This window comes from Cetorhinus maximus, chromosome 14, assembly GCF_964194155.1.
Source record: "Cetorhinus maximus chromosome 14, sCetMax3.hap1.1, whole genome shotgun sequence".
Classification (NCBI taxonomy): domain Eukaryota; kingdom Metazoa; phylum Chordata; class Chondrichthyes; order Lamniformes; family Cetorhinidae; genus Cetorhinus; species Cetorhinus maximus.
Genome location: NC_135892.1, coordinates 13,524,991 through 13,538,230, shown reverse-complemented (window position 1 = coordinate 13,538,230; position 13,240 = coordinate 13,524,991). Strand labels below are relative to the sequence as shown.

Here is a 13,240-nt window from a genome sequence, read left to right as displayed (position 1 = left end):
CTAGCCCTCTATCTAAAGTTTCTATTAGTCATCTGTCTGCTGTGCAATAGGCACACATCAATGTACTCGATAAACTATCCACCTGGAAGTTCTCCTCCAAGCCACTCACCATCCTGACCTGGAAATATATCGCCGTTCCTTCATTGTCGCTGGGTCAAAATCCTGGAACTCCCTTCCTAACAGCACTGTGGGTGCACCTACACTACATGGACTGCAGCTGTTCGAGAAGGCAGCTCGCCACCACCTTCTCAAGGGCAACTAGGGATGGGCAATAAATGCTGGCCTTGCCAGCGAAGCCCACATCCCGTGAATGAATGAAGAAAAAGTTTATCAAATACATGTCAGCGTTGTAAATGGTCATAGTTTCAAAAAGTAAAAAGACCATGAGACCAATTTTTAGCCTACGTACACAGTCACAACTTTAGTATTATATCACTCTCCAACTTTGGATGATATAGCAGAGAGATAGCCAGAGCTTTGATCAACCAGTTCTTTAGAAAGAGTTTCCAGGCTTGATGAGATTATTTGCACAAACAGTTTCAATATCGTTAAAAATCTGACTAAAACTGGATATCATATTTTGTCTTATAAAGCTGTGAAAAGCCTCAGAATGTTTTATTACATTAAAAATATACAAAATAGAAGCTGTAATGTTTCTCCCCTCACCCTCCCTCCCACCAAAAATAGAATTAATTCTGTTCAATGTATCCAAGAAAATATTAAATTGAACTATGGTGATTCCTACTTCAAATTCAGTATTCCCAGTGTCTGCTGCTAGCACTGGTCAAAGCTGAGCATACTTTTCCACAGATGTTGGTTTATACACTGATGGATCTGCTGTGACTTCCCGTGAAATCCCATTCTGTCAAAGTATTTTAAACGGAAAAGACAAAATAAATGTTTCATCTCTTAGTTGCCAAAAAGACAAAAAAACTTTGCACGTGGCATGCCTTGAACAGACAGAGAAGTCTGGAGCACATAAAATTCCTGCAAGCTATGCTAACACAGAGGAATATAATCAAAGTTTAAATATACTGTGACTTTGGCAGTACAAATACCTGTCCGTTTCTTCTTTTTTTAAGGCTGAGGGAGGGTGGGGAGCAGGCTGTGAGACATTGAATAAAAGCACTGATATCAAATCAAACAGCACAAAGATAATGAATTCATTGACATATAGCATTCTTAAATTGTTGTGGATTAGTATGCACTGATCAGAACGCAGCCTCCGGACTGTATGAGTATTAGACCGCTGCTCATTATTGGTCAAAGTCAACTCTTCATTTTGGAATGTCAGAAAAACAAGCAATATTGTAAAAAGTGATATTGTCATGTAATTTATAACAAATGGGTTAATTCCATTTATCAAAAGGGAACGACAGTAGTTTATGAGGCTTGCAGTCCTTGAATCAGAGAGAACACTGAAAGCCTACACATTCAATAGCTGAAACCAGGCTAAGCTACACATCACAAAAGTTCATTCACAAAGCACAAATACCCCACATATGTTTGTTGTAAAAGGGACAATATTGACCTGCCTGGATAGCAATTTAAAAAGTAAGAATCACTCATATAGTACAACAAAAAAGTTTCCAATTCTGATTTTCTTTTTGAAATAACTAGCCCATAAACTGCTGTAAGTTCTGAACTTCAATGAGCTTCTACTTATCTGAAACTTATCACAGAATTAAAAAGTTAAATAAAATGTAATATTTATAGAAAAGTAATTCCCAACCTCCATTTTAGCAGGAAAAGTTCAAAGACAGTGTAGTTGTAATAAAAGAGAGTGGAAATGGCACCCAGCAATGATTAAAAGGCAACAATCCCATTGAGGGAAAGCAGCTCAGAGCAAAAACTGAAATAGTAAAGATTAGACAGGCAGAGAATCTAACCATCTTCTGAACTCGCAACACGAGATTGTTGTTTTCCACTCATTATTTCATTAATATGGAGAGTTGAAAGCTGAGCTTCAAAATATTTTAGGTCCTTTATTAACAGAGGCGAATGTTACATAAACATCAAGTACGCATTTCTATTCACATGTGATGACACCCAACTGGAATGACTGACAATTCAGCTGCAATAGTTTTGTTTATTGAGTAATGACTGTCACGTATTTTAAAGTAGTGAGAGAGAGAGTGGAAATTCCAGAGCTTAGCACTCAATGCCACCAATGGTGGGGTGATTAAAATTGGGGATGCACAGGAGGCCAGAATCAGATGAGTGGCCTTGGAAGGTTTGAGGGGGGAGGAGATTACAGAGATAGGGAGGGTTGAGATCATGGAGGGATTTGCAAACAAGGATGAGAATTTTTAAATCAGGTCATTGCTTAACCACAAGCCAATGCACGTCAGCGATAGGGAAACAGGACTTGGTGTGAGTAAGCACCCGGGCAACAGAGTTTTGGATGACCTCAAGTTTATGGAGGATAGAATGTGGAAGATCAACCTGGAATATGTTGGAATAATCGAGTCTAGAGGCATCAAAGATATAGATGATGATTTCACCAGTAGACGAGCTGAGACAGAGGCCGAGTCGGGTGACATTACAGAGGTGGAAATAGGCGGTCTCACTGACGGCATGAACATGTGGCCAGAAACTCAACAAGGTTAAATAAGACACCATGGCCGCAAACAGTCTGGTTCAACATCAGAGTTTGTTAGGGAGAATGCAGAGTGGGTAGCCAGTGAATGGAGATTGTAGTGGGGACCAAAGACAATGGCTTCAGTCTTCCCAATATTTAACAAGAGAAAATGTCTGCTCATCCAGGCCTGATTTCAAACAAACAGACCGACAACTTAGTGACGGGGGTGGGGGGGGGGGAGTGGTTGAGAGGTGGTGGTGACGGTGAGGTAGAGCTGGATATCATCAGCGTACCTCTGAAAACTGACACTGTGTTTTCAGATGATGTCACTGAGGGGCAGCATATGGATCAGAAATCATATGGATGTAAGCAGATTATCAAGCTACCTGATGAGGTGGTAGATGTCCAATATTCAAGTGAATTAAAAAGCTGCATTACAAGGGATGACAACTGTTGAGCTGAGCTCAAATGATTTCCAAATGTAACCCGAACCACGTGATGTATTACAACTAAGTAAGCCACAATTTGTCAGATAATATACTGAAGTGACGTGAGTTGGGATCAATGGAGTCAAAAAATGTTTACAATTTCTGTCTTCTATAAGAAGATATTCCACGCTGAGCCCAAGAAACATCCTGGAGTCTCCAGCTAGGGAGATCTGCTCTGGGAGTGTAACAGGGAGGATGTAATGGCCAAGACAGTGTGCATGTTGAATAGGAATTAATAATTTCAGCTGCAAGCATGGAACAACTTTGTTACCAGCTCTGGCTTGGGGGGTGGGGGGGGGGGGGAATAGGGGGTATTTTGTGGAACAGTTAGTTCCTCCCACTTGAATGGGGCACCCGACATGAAGCATCTCCAATGCATTTATCTCAAATTCGCTTCAAAGAGCACATCGGCTGTTCTAGAGGGGAAGGCAATCTGAGGACCTATCATGGGATGGAGACTAAGTACAGGACGTAGTTGGAGTACTGGAAAGCAGGACGAGACTGGATGTCCTAACTGATACAATGAAAGTTAGCTCATACTAAATAACCGGACACAAGTTTAACACTATATTTGAAAACACTTCTTATTAAAATAGGAGATCATTGACCCCACTGCAGGTTAAAATGCTTCCTCAGGTTTGTTATTGGACAACTTATTTGGTTGAAAAGGGTCTTCAAAATAAACTGGTGCATACCATATATTGACATGCTGCTGCGTAAGTTGCTAAAGACTGGCACACTGGGAAATCTTTACAGATATTCAATGAATCATTAGACTATTATAAGACAAAGATTTCAATTTGCACGGTCCCTGTGCCACAATGTAGCAGTGTTGTTAACTAACTGAGCTACTGTAAATTGCTTTACAACCACTCTCTGAGGCTTCAAATTGGAAACACGTTAATCTCTGAACTCCCACTTTTTCCTGACCCATTGTCCCCAGTCACAGTCTCAAAAAAAAAAGCACGAAACCTCCAACTGTTCATCACTGCAGAAGGAAAGCGGACTCCCCTTTCAATTCGGTGGCAAATCTCGTCGAACTTTCTGCAACAAGCAATCCCATGGACGCTAACATGGCCTTTGCATACAATCGTAAAGTAATCCAAGCCGCAGCTTTTCCAAGTGTGAAAGATGTTAATTTAAATCCACACACACACACCAGAGAGAGAGGGGGGGGGGGGAAGAGAGAGCAATTTACAGGGTTGCTCGCTCAGTCCTGCAGTTAGAAGCTGCAGGAAGGATTGGAGGGGGGGGTAACAGATTGAGGACTGGGTCTTGTTAAAGTGAGACAAGTGCAGTCTGAGGGGATCCCGGGGACAAGCTGTTAACTGGGATTCCCCCCTCTCCAATACCAGACACACTCTAACCCGCAGTAGCCTCTCTCTCCCTCCCTCTCCCTCTCTCTCTGGATGGGAGCAGAGCCAGCCTCCAGCTGCATTTTCACCCACTCTGCATTTCACACCCCCCCCCCCCCCCACCACCACCAACTTACTTCCTCTGGCTACCAAATGAATCGGAGCCCTGGGTTAGCAATCGCCCTGTGTGTGTGTGTGTGTGTGTGTGAGACTGAGGGGAGAGTGGGGGGGGGTGTGAATCCCACTCCCTCAGCACCAACTCTCCTTGTTCACACTCTCCCCCACCCCCCAAACCCCGGCACCCATGACATTCACAGCAACTTACCCTTTACTGGCAACTCTGCGTCCAGTCCGAGGAGGGAAGCAGCGGGGAGAGGGGTGCGGTTCCGGATTCCCTTTCTAAATGGATCTGAAATCTTTTGCAACAAAATATCGCAGCGCTTCCCGAAGCAGCTACAAAAGAGCTAAAGTGTATCCGGGCTATCCCATTCCTCACAGCTACCCCCCCCGATTTCCCACCCCCCACCCTCCTAACCTCACTCCAACTTCTCCAGCCTCTTCCAATGACACCAGAGGCTCAGAATGGGCGCAGCGGCCGCCCAAAGACAGCTCGCTGATTGATGGACTGCGCAAGAGCCCATTGGCTCCACCCCTCCCCCTGACCCCGCCCCCCCCGCCCGCCGGCCTATCAGCGCCCAGCGCTCCCAGGACAGGCAGGCCTCCCAGCCAATAGGAGCAGAGTAACCCAAATCAATCCCACCCTCTCCCCGCCCCCCGCTCGTGAAATGGTTCCAAAAGGGGGAAAGAGTGGCTGACCCTGTTTCTCACAGGGGGGGGGGGGGTCTGACCCTGTTTCTCACAGGGGGGGGGGGTCTGACCCTGTTTCTCACGGGGGGGGGGGTCTGACCCTGTTTCTCACGGGGGGGGGGGGGGTGTCTGACCCTGTTTCTCACCGGGTTGGGGGTGAGGGGGGGGGGTCTGACCCTGTTTCTCACAGGGAGGGGGGGGTCTGACCCTGTTTATCACAGGGGGGTGGTCTGACCCTGTTTATCACAGGGGGGGGGGGTCTGACCCTGTTTATCACAGGGGGGGGGGGGGTATGACCCTGTTTCTCACAGGGAGGGGGGGGTCTGACCCTGTTTGTCACAGGGAGGGGGGGTCTGACCCTGTTTGTCACAGGGAGGGGGGGGTGTCTGACCCTGTTTCTCACAGGGAGGGGGGGGTCTGACCCTGTTTCTCACAGGGAGGGGGGGGTCTGACCCTGTTTATCACAGGGGGGCGGGTATGACCCTGTTTATCACAGGGAGGGGGGGGTATGACCCTGTTTATCACAGGGGGGCGGGTATGACCCTGTTTATCACAGGGAGGGGGGGGCCTGACCCTGTTTATCACAGGGAGGGAGGGGGGGTCTGACCGTGTTTGTCACAGGGGGCGGGGTGAGGGTGACCCTGTTTGTCACAGGGAGGGGGGGCAGATGTTCCTGTTTGTCACAGGGAGGGGGGCAGATGTTCCTGTTTGTCACAGGGAGGGGGGGCAGATGTTCCTGTTTGTCACAGGGAGGGGGGCAGATGTTCCTGTTTGTCACAGGGAGGGGGGCAGATGTTCCTGTTTGTCACAGGGAGGGGGGGCAGATGTTCCTGTTTGTCACAGGGAGGGGGGCAGATGTTCCTGTTTGTCATAGGGAGGGGGCGGGTGGGCGGGGGTGTCTGTTTCTCTTTGTTATGGGAGGGGAGGATGTTCCTGTTTGTCATGGGGAGGGGTGGTGTACCCTGTGTCACAGGGAGGGGTGGCGTGGGGGGAGAGTTCCTGTTTGTCACAGGGAGGGGGGACAGAGTGCGTCCCTATTTGTCACAGGGAGAGGGCAGGTTGGGGGGGGTGGGGTTCTGTTTCTCTTTGTTATGGGGGGGGGGCAGAAGAGCGGGGTTTCTGTTCATTTCAAACGGAAATGAAACAAAAATACAAGAACAGTTACAATCAGCTGGAGCCAGAACAGTGACAGGTCTTGTCCAAAAGTTATCTACACTCTCAGATCCTGCTCCTAAATAACTATTTCTATACTCCTTCCAGAACACACGCAAGTGCCAGGCACTCCCAGCCTATGTGTACAGATGTGAAAATGGGGAATTCTAAACACCAAAAACCTTAAGTGTTTGCAGAAATAAAATAAGTCTCCAGATAAGATTCAGAATGTATATTAGTGGTGGAAACCTGTGTTAAAGCAGATTTGCAAGCGGATAAGAGTCCAGCGGAAGTGATTGTCCATGCGAGCTTGCAACACGATACCCAGAGTCAGTTTTCCACAGCTTGTCTCTTTCAGCCAATATTTGGTATAAATAGAAAATGTAAGATGCCAGTGGGCTGCGTCGTGGTATGGACTGGGGAGCTGAGAGGCGAGATTTTCGCCCGGGCCCAGTAAATCAAACCTTTCTGTCTTCCGACAAGTACGAGTGGCGACAGGAGCTGGGAGTTGGTTGATTACAACACCGCCGCACGTCAACGCTGGCATTGCTCCGCTGATAGCAAAGGCCATGTTTTGGGAACTCCTCATTATCAGATGCAACAACAAAAACTTGCATTTATATGGCACCTCTTAAAGTAGTAAAACATTCCCAGGCACTTCACAGGAGTGTTATCAAACATAATTTGACACTGTGCTAGATAAGGAGATAATAGGACAGGTGATCAAAAGCTGGGTTAGTGAGAGAATTCCAGGATTTAAGGCTGAAGCAGCTGAAGTTAGAGCCACTGATGGTGGAGCAATTAAATTTGGGGATCTGCAAGGGGCCAGAATTACAGGGGCACAGAGGTGTCAGAGGGTTATAGGGCGAGAGACACATGAAGATGTACAGTGATCATTAGTTTCAAAGTATTTCCATTCCATGAAAGTGTAAGAGCTCTGTGTCATTCAGAATCCTTAATCACAAGCTTTGAAACACAAGGGCAAAAATGATTTGTAATATCTAAATGTACCTGTGTGGAAATCCAAAATTAGGGGTCATAAATAGTCACTGAAACTCACTGGGGCATTCAGGAGTAACCTCTTTACGCAATGATGAGAATGTAGAAATCCCTACCACAAGGTCGATGGAAGTGAACAGAATGGTATGTTTGAGAGAAAGTTGATAAGCACATGAGGGAGGAGGGAACAGGAGATGTTGATTGTGGGAGATGGAAAGTGGTGAGAAAGATCCTCGTGTGGAGCATGAACAGCGCTCGCTGGCCTATTTCTGTTCTGTTGGCTCTAGGTGGTAACACAAATTCTGTGTGGGAAAAAAAAGCATTGTTTTTTTTAAACAAATTCAAAACATTATCAACAAGCTCCATGAAAGCATTTAGAAAATGATTAGAATACATCTTGTAGGATATCCTAACTTGTGTAGGATTTTAGAGGACTTTCCTGTAAGCAACATGTCCTTAGTACATTTCCATTGTAAGAATGAGTGCTCAATTTGTAATATACTTAGGGGCCACCCGTAGCTTTTGTCTCCTTTGCTTATGTTATTATGGACTCAAGCACATAATTTAGATTGATACTTCAACATGGTACTGAGCTATTATTGGAGGTGCCCTAATTTGAATGACACTTCATTCAATTCTGTCTGTTCAGAGTGGCTTTGATCCTATGGCATTTTTCATGGAATTGTCTGGGTGCGCTAATCAATGTTCCTCTATTAACTAACAACACAAAGAATACGTGTGTACCATTCACAAGATGGTTGGAGTCATACCTAGCACAAGGGAAGGTGGTTGTGGTTGTTGGAGGTCAATCATCTCAGTTCCAGGGCATCACTGCAGGAGTTCCTCAGGGTAGTGTCCTCGGCCCAACCATCTTCAGCTGCTTCATCAATGACTTTCCTTCCGTCATAAGGTCAGAAGTGGGGATGTTCGCTGATGATTGCACAATGTTTAGCACCATTCGCCACTTCTCAGATACTCAAGCAGTCTATGTCCAAATGCAGCAAGACCTGGGCAATATCCAGGCTTGGGCTGACAAGTGGCTAGTAACATTAGTGCCCCACAAGTGTCAGGCAATGAGCATCTCCAGCCAGAGAGAATCTAACCATCTCCCCTTGACATTCAATGTCATTACCATCACTGAATCCCCCATTATCAACATCCTGGGGGCTACCATTGACCATAAACTGAACCGGACCAGCTATATAAATACTGCGGCTACAAGAGCAGGTCGGAGGCTAGGAATCCTGCAGTGAGTAACTCACCTGATTCCCCAAAGCCTGTCCACCATCTACAAGGCAAAGGTCAGTAGCATGATGGAGTACTCCCCACTTGCCTGGATGAGTACAGCTCCAACAACACTCAAGAAGCTTGACACCATCCAAACAAAGCAGCCTGCTTGATTGGCACTATGTCCACAAGCATTCACTCCCTCCATGACCGATGCATGGTAGCAGCAGTGTGTACCATGTACAAGATGCACTGCAAGAATTCACCAAGGCTCCTTTGACAGCACCTTCCAAACCCGTGACCACTACCATCTAGAAGGACAAGGGCAGCAGATAGATGGGAACACCACCACCTGGAAGTTCCCCTCCAAGTCACTCACCATCCTGACTTGGAAATATATCGACATTCCTTCACTGGGTCAAATTCCTGGAACTCCCTCCCTAACAGCACTGTGGGTGCACCTACACCACAGGGACTGCAGCGGTTCAAGAAAGCAATTCACCACCACCACCTCAAGGGCAATTAGAGATGGGCAATAAATGCTGGCCCAGCCAGGGATGCCCACACGCCAAGGAAGAATAAATAAAAACTGAAATTCACTTGAGGATGCCAAAGGCTGCATATGAATGTAACAGGAGGAGATTGAAGCAGAACAGGATGAAACTCAGGTTAATAGCCAGCTGGCAGAGTCTGGGCTAACATGGTAAGGTACAAGTGGGTAACATCCCTGTTTCTGAGCCAGAAGCTCTGGGTTCAAGTCCTACTCCAAGACTTGATGGCCAAGGTAGGCGTGTACATAATGTGGCCAAACAGGTTGTATATCAACCTGCAAGTCCTTCCAACACATGCCAATGGCAGGTGGTAAGAGTGGGAGAGATTCCTGGTCAGCCATGTGATGGAAAGATCTTTGGAGTCCCTACCATCACTCCAGACTGCAACATGCATGTAAAAGTGTGTTGCCACGGTAACTTGGACTCTGAGTTCTAACACCAGTGCTGACTGTGCCAGTGGAACTAAACCTGCTCTAAGAGAAGGAAGACAGAGATTTAAACAAACGAAGAGCAGAATATTTTTCTGATGATACAGAAAGTAAAGACGATATTTTCTGTTCCCTAATCGAAACAAAAATCCAGAATGGCCAATGGTCTCACCCCTTCACTCGGATTCTTTCATCCATTGCACTTTTGGAATGAAAGGAGTTCTTCCCTTTGTGAAATCAGTCACCCGAGCATCCCCTGGGAGCAACAATTTGACACATACTGGAGTGCTTTCCTGACTGTGTCCCTGTGTCAGCACTGGAACTGGCACCGAGGATGACTATTTCTGGAGATAAACTTGCTTCCTTGGCCAGACCAGCAAGCCTCCCACTCCGGCAGAGTGGCAAAGTGTCGCTGTAAAATGCTGGCTATCCACTCCCCCTGGGCTCATCACCTGGGAGTGTCACACATGGCACAGGTGTCCCACTCCTAACTGCTACGTTACCAACTCCCTCCACAGGATTCAGGAGAAAGGCGGCGACATACCAAACAGATGAGCCAAAAGGAGACGCAGAAACTCACCAGCAGTTTCTAATCTAAAATATCTAAGAGAAAGGTGGTGATCTGGATTTCCCTGCTGAATGTGCAGTGGAAACAGATTCAATAATAGCTTTCAAATTAAAAGTGGAAAGATTTGAAGTCTTTTTTGGGGTGAAGGTCAACACAATAAACTTTATGGAAGAACTTACGTTTCCAGGAAGGACCATCTATTCCCAGCTGAATTTCCACAGGCAATCTATATCAATAACATCAGAAATTTTCTCTTTGAAATGTTAAATCGTTGTCAAACTTGCAGACACCTGTTGAGCATTCTCGGCGTGCTCTGGAAGGCAGGTTACATGATATGTAAGCTCAGTGTCAAGAACAATCAATTCACCAGGATGACCAGATGTTTGCTATCTACTTGAATGGTAAAATTGATTAACAACACGACTGCCTTCCTAATGCGAAAGAATCAGTCCGATCCAAGGTGTTACATACAATCTGCTTGGAGCAGCACGACTGCTTCTGCTGTTACCTATTCTCTCATCCCCCATTCGCTTGTTTGTATCCCCGTGGCATGAGAGTGGTTCTGTTGAGCTGAAGTGTTCATGTTGTACTAATCAAAGACTGCCTGAAAAGATGCTGTAAAGGATTTTAAGATCTTGGACCTTTTAAAATTATTTTTGAGGATGTTTAAATTATTTTTAAGTGAAGCAGTATATTACTAATTAATTGTTGTGTGCTGGCTGCTTCTGTGTAATTATTAATTTCTATAAATATATGTCACTACCATGTTTAGCCTGACAGAATGATGTTTTCTTCCTTTCGCTGCGGACAGGAGGCATAGGATAATAATATGCTTAAGACAGTCGCGAAAAGGGTAATTGATAGTCCTGTGACACATTCTGCCATACACGATGGTCAGTTTATGGAACCTTCCATTTTGCCAAATAGAGGACAGGGAGAATCCTTGGAGTGGGGTGGAGACCCTTGTGCAGATATCTTAGGACAGAAGACACTGGACAAGTCGTAGATGCTGAAAGATGATTTACCAATGAACTGCAGTGCAACATGTTAGAAGATTTCCATGTTAAACTCTGTTTTGATGGATGCCTTACTGTTGGCATTCAAAATATCTTCTTTGGCTCCTCTAGGTTCCCAAGAACAGGTGGTGATCGCGTTCAATGTCTGACATCAGACGCTGTTGGCACTTGCACTTAATTAAGTGTGTTGTCTGTTCAGACCTACCTTCTAGCTCTGACTGAGTAGATGGATTTGTACAGTGATATCTGGTCAATGCCCCCGGCAGGAATTAGCTCTTATCATTTACCTGCTCCAGCCGAATGATTTTGATTGTCGAACCTTCAGTTATTCTCCTGGCTGCGTCCAAACCTTCACATTTCTCTAGTTAACGTTCCGAGTCCGTCTGACTCTTCTTCAATCCATACAGACTCGGAACTCTAACTCTGTTTCTCTCTCCACAGAAGCTGCCAGATCTGCTGAGCTTTTCCAGCATTTTTTTGAGTTTTTACTTCAGATTTCCAGCATCCGCAGTATTTTGCTTCCTTCACATTTCCACCCTTGCCTTAAGATTTACATCAGCTTTTGGTAACGTGCAGGTTAACCAACAATTCAGTATTAATTTTTAAACATTGTTTTTCTTATGCAACCACTTTAAAGGTGTCTTTGAAATCAGCGAGGGATCGCGATAAACACTGGTTAAACACCAACAACAACTTGCATTTATGTAACACCTTCAACACAGTAAAATGTCCTAAGGTGTTTCACAGGGGCCATTATCAAACAAAATAAAACCTTATTAGGACAGGTGACCAAAAGCTTGCTCACGAAGGGAGGTTTAAAGAGGTGTCTGAAAGCAGGACAGAGCCCCTCCGTACCCCCCCTCCCGCCCCCTCCCGACACCTCCTCCCCTCCCCTCCCGACACCCCCTCCTCTCCTCCCGACCCTCCCCTCCTCTCCCATCCCGAACCCCCCTCCCCTCCCGACCCCTCCTGACACCCCCTCCCCTCCCGACCCTCCCCTCCCCTCCCCTCCTCTCCCGACCCCCCCCTCCCCTCCCGACCCCCCTCCCCTCTTCTCCCGACCCCTCCTGACACCCCCTCCCCTCCCGAACCCCTCCCCTCCCCTCCCGACCGACTCACTCACCCCTCCCGAACCCCCCTCCCCTCCCAACTCCTCCTCTCCTCCCGACCCCCCTCCCCTCCTCTCCCGACCCCTCCTGACCCCCCTCCCCTCCTCTCCCCTCCCCTCACGACCCCCCTCCCCTCCTCTCCCGACCCCTCCTCCCCTCCCCTCCCCTCCCGACCCCTCCCCTCCCCTCCCAACCCCTCCTCCCCCCCTCCCCTCCCCTCCGGACCGACCCCCCCACCCCTCCCGACCCCTCCTCCCCTCCCGACCCCCCTCCCCTCCTCTCCCAACCCCTCCTGACCCCCCTCCCCTCCTCTCCCCTCCCGACCCCTCCCTCCCTCCCCTCCCCTCCCTCCCTCCCCTCCCCTCTCGACCCCCCTCCCCACCCCGACCCCACTCCCCTTCTCCCCTCCTCCCCTTCTCCCCTTCTCCGCCCCCCTTCTCCCCACCGTACACCTCCCTCCCCTTCTCCCCTCGCTGTACATACCCACCGTACAGCCCCTTCCCTCCCCTCCCGTACTCCGCTCTCCCCGCTGTACACCGCCCTCCCCCCTCCCCCCTCTCCGTACACCCCTTCCCCTCTCTCCGTACACCCCCTCCCCTCCCCACTCTCCGTACACCCCCCTCCCCCCCACCTCTCCGTACACCCCCTCCCCTCCCCCCTCTCCGTACACCCCCCTCCCCCCTCTCCGTACAGCCCCCTCCCCTCCCCTCTCTCCGTACACCCCCCTCCCCTCCCCCCTCTCCGTACACCCCCCTCCCCTCCCCCTCTCCATACACCCCCCTCCCCTCCCCCCTCTCCGTACACCCCCTCCCCTCCCCCCTCTCCGTACACCCCCCCCCCTCTCAGATTCACGTTCTCGCTACCTTCACTCAGATTTTTTTTCAAGTCCAGTTTTCCTTCACTCATTTTCTCTCTTTTTTTTGAACACCAAGTTTTGAATTGGTCATTAAAAAATTGAC

General features: G+C 47.9%; 1 protein-coding gene across 2 annotated transcripts in view; it reads right to left on the bottom strand.

Moving 5' to 3' along the window:
* Positions 1-4,923, bottom strand: part of sertad2b (SERTA domain containing 2b) — a 70,359-nt gene extending 65,436 nt beyond the window's left edge. For both annotated transcript variants that reach the window (XM_078556519.1, XM_078556517.1), the window contains exon 1: positions 4,750-4,923. The gene's annotated coding sequence lies outside the window, so the exon portion shown is untranslated. The remainder of the gene's footprint in view (positions 1-4,749) is intronic.
* Between the last annotated feature and the right edge of the window lie 8,317 nt (positions 4,924-13,240).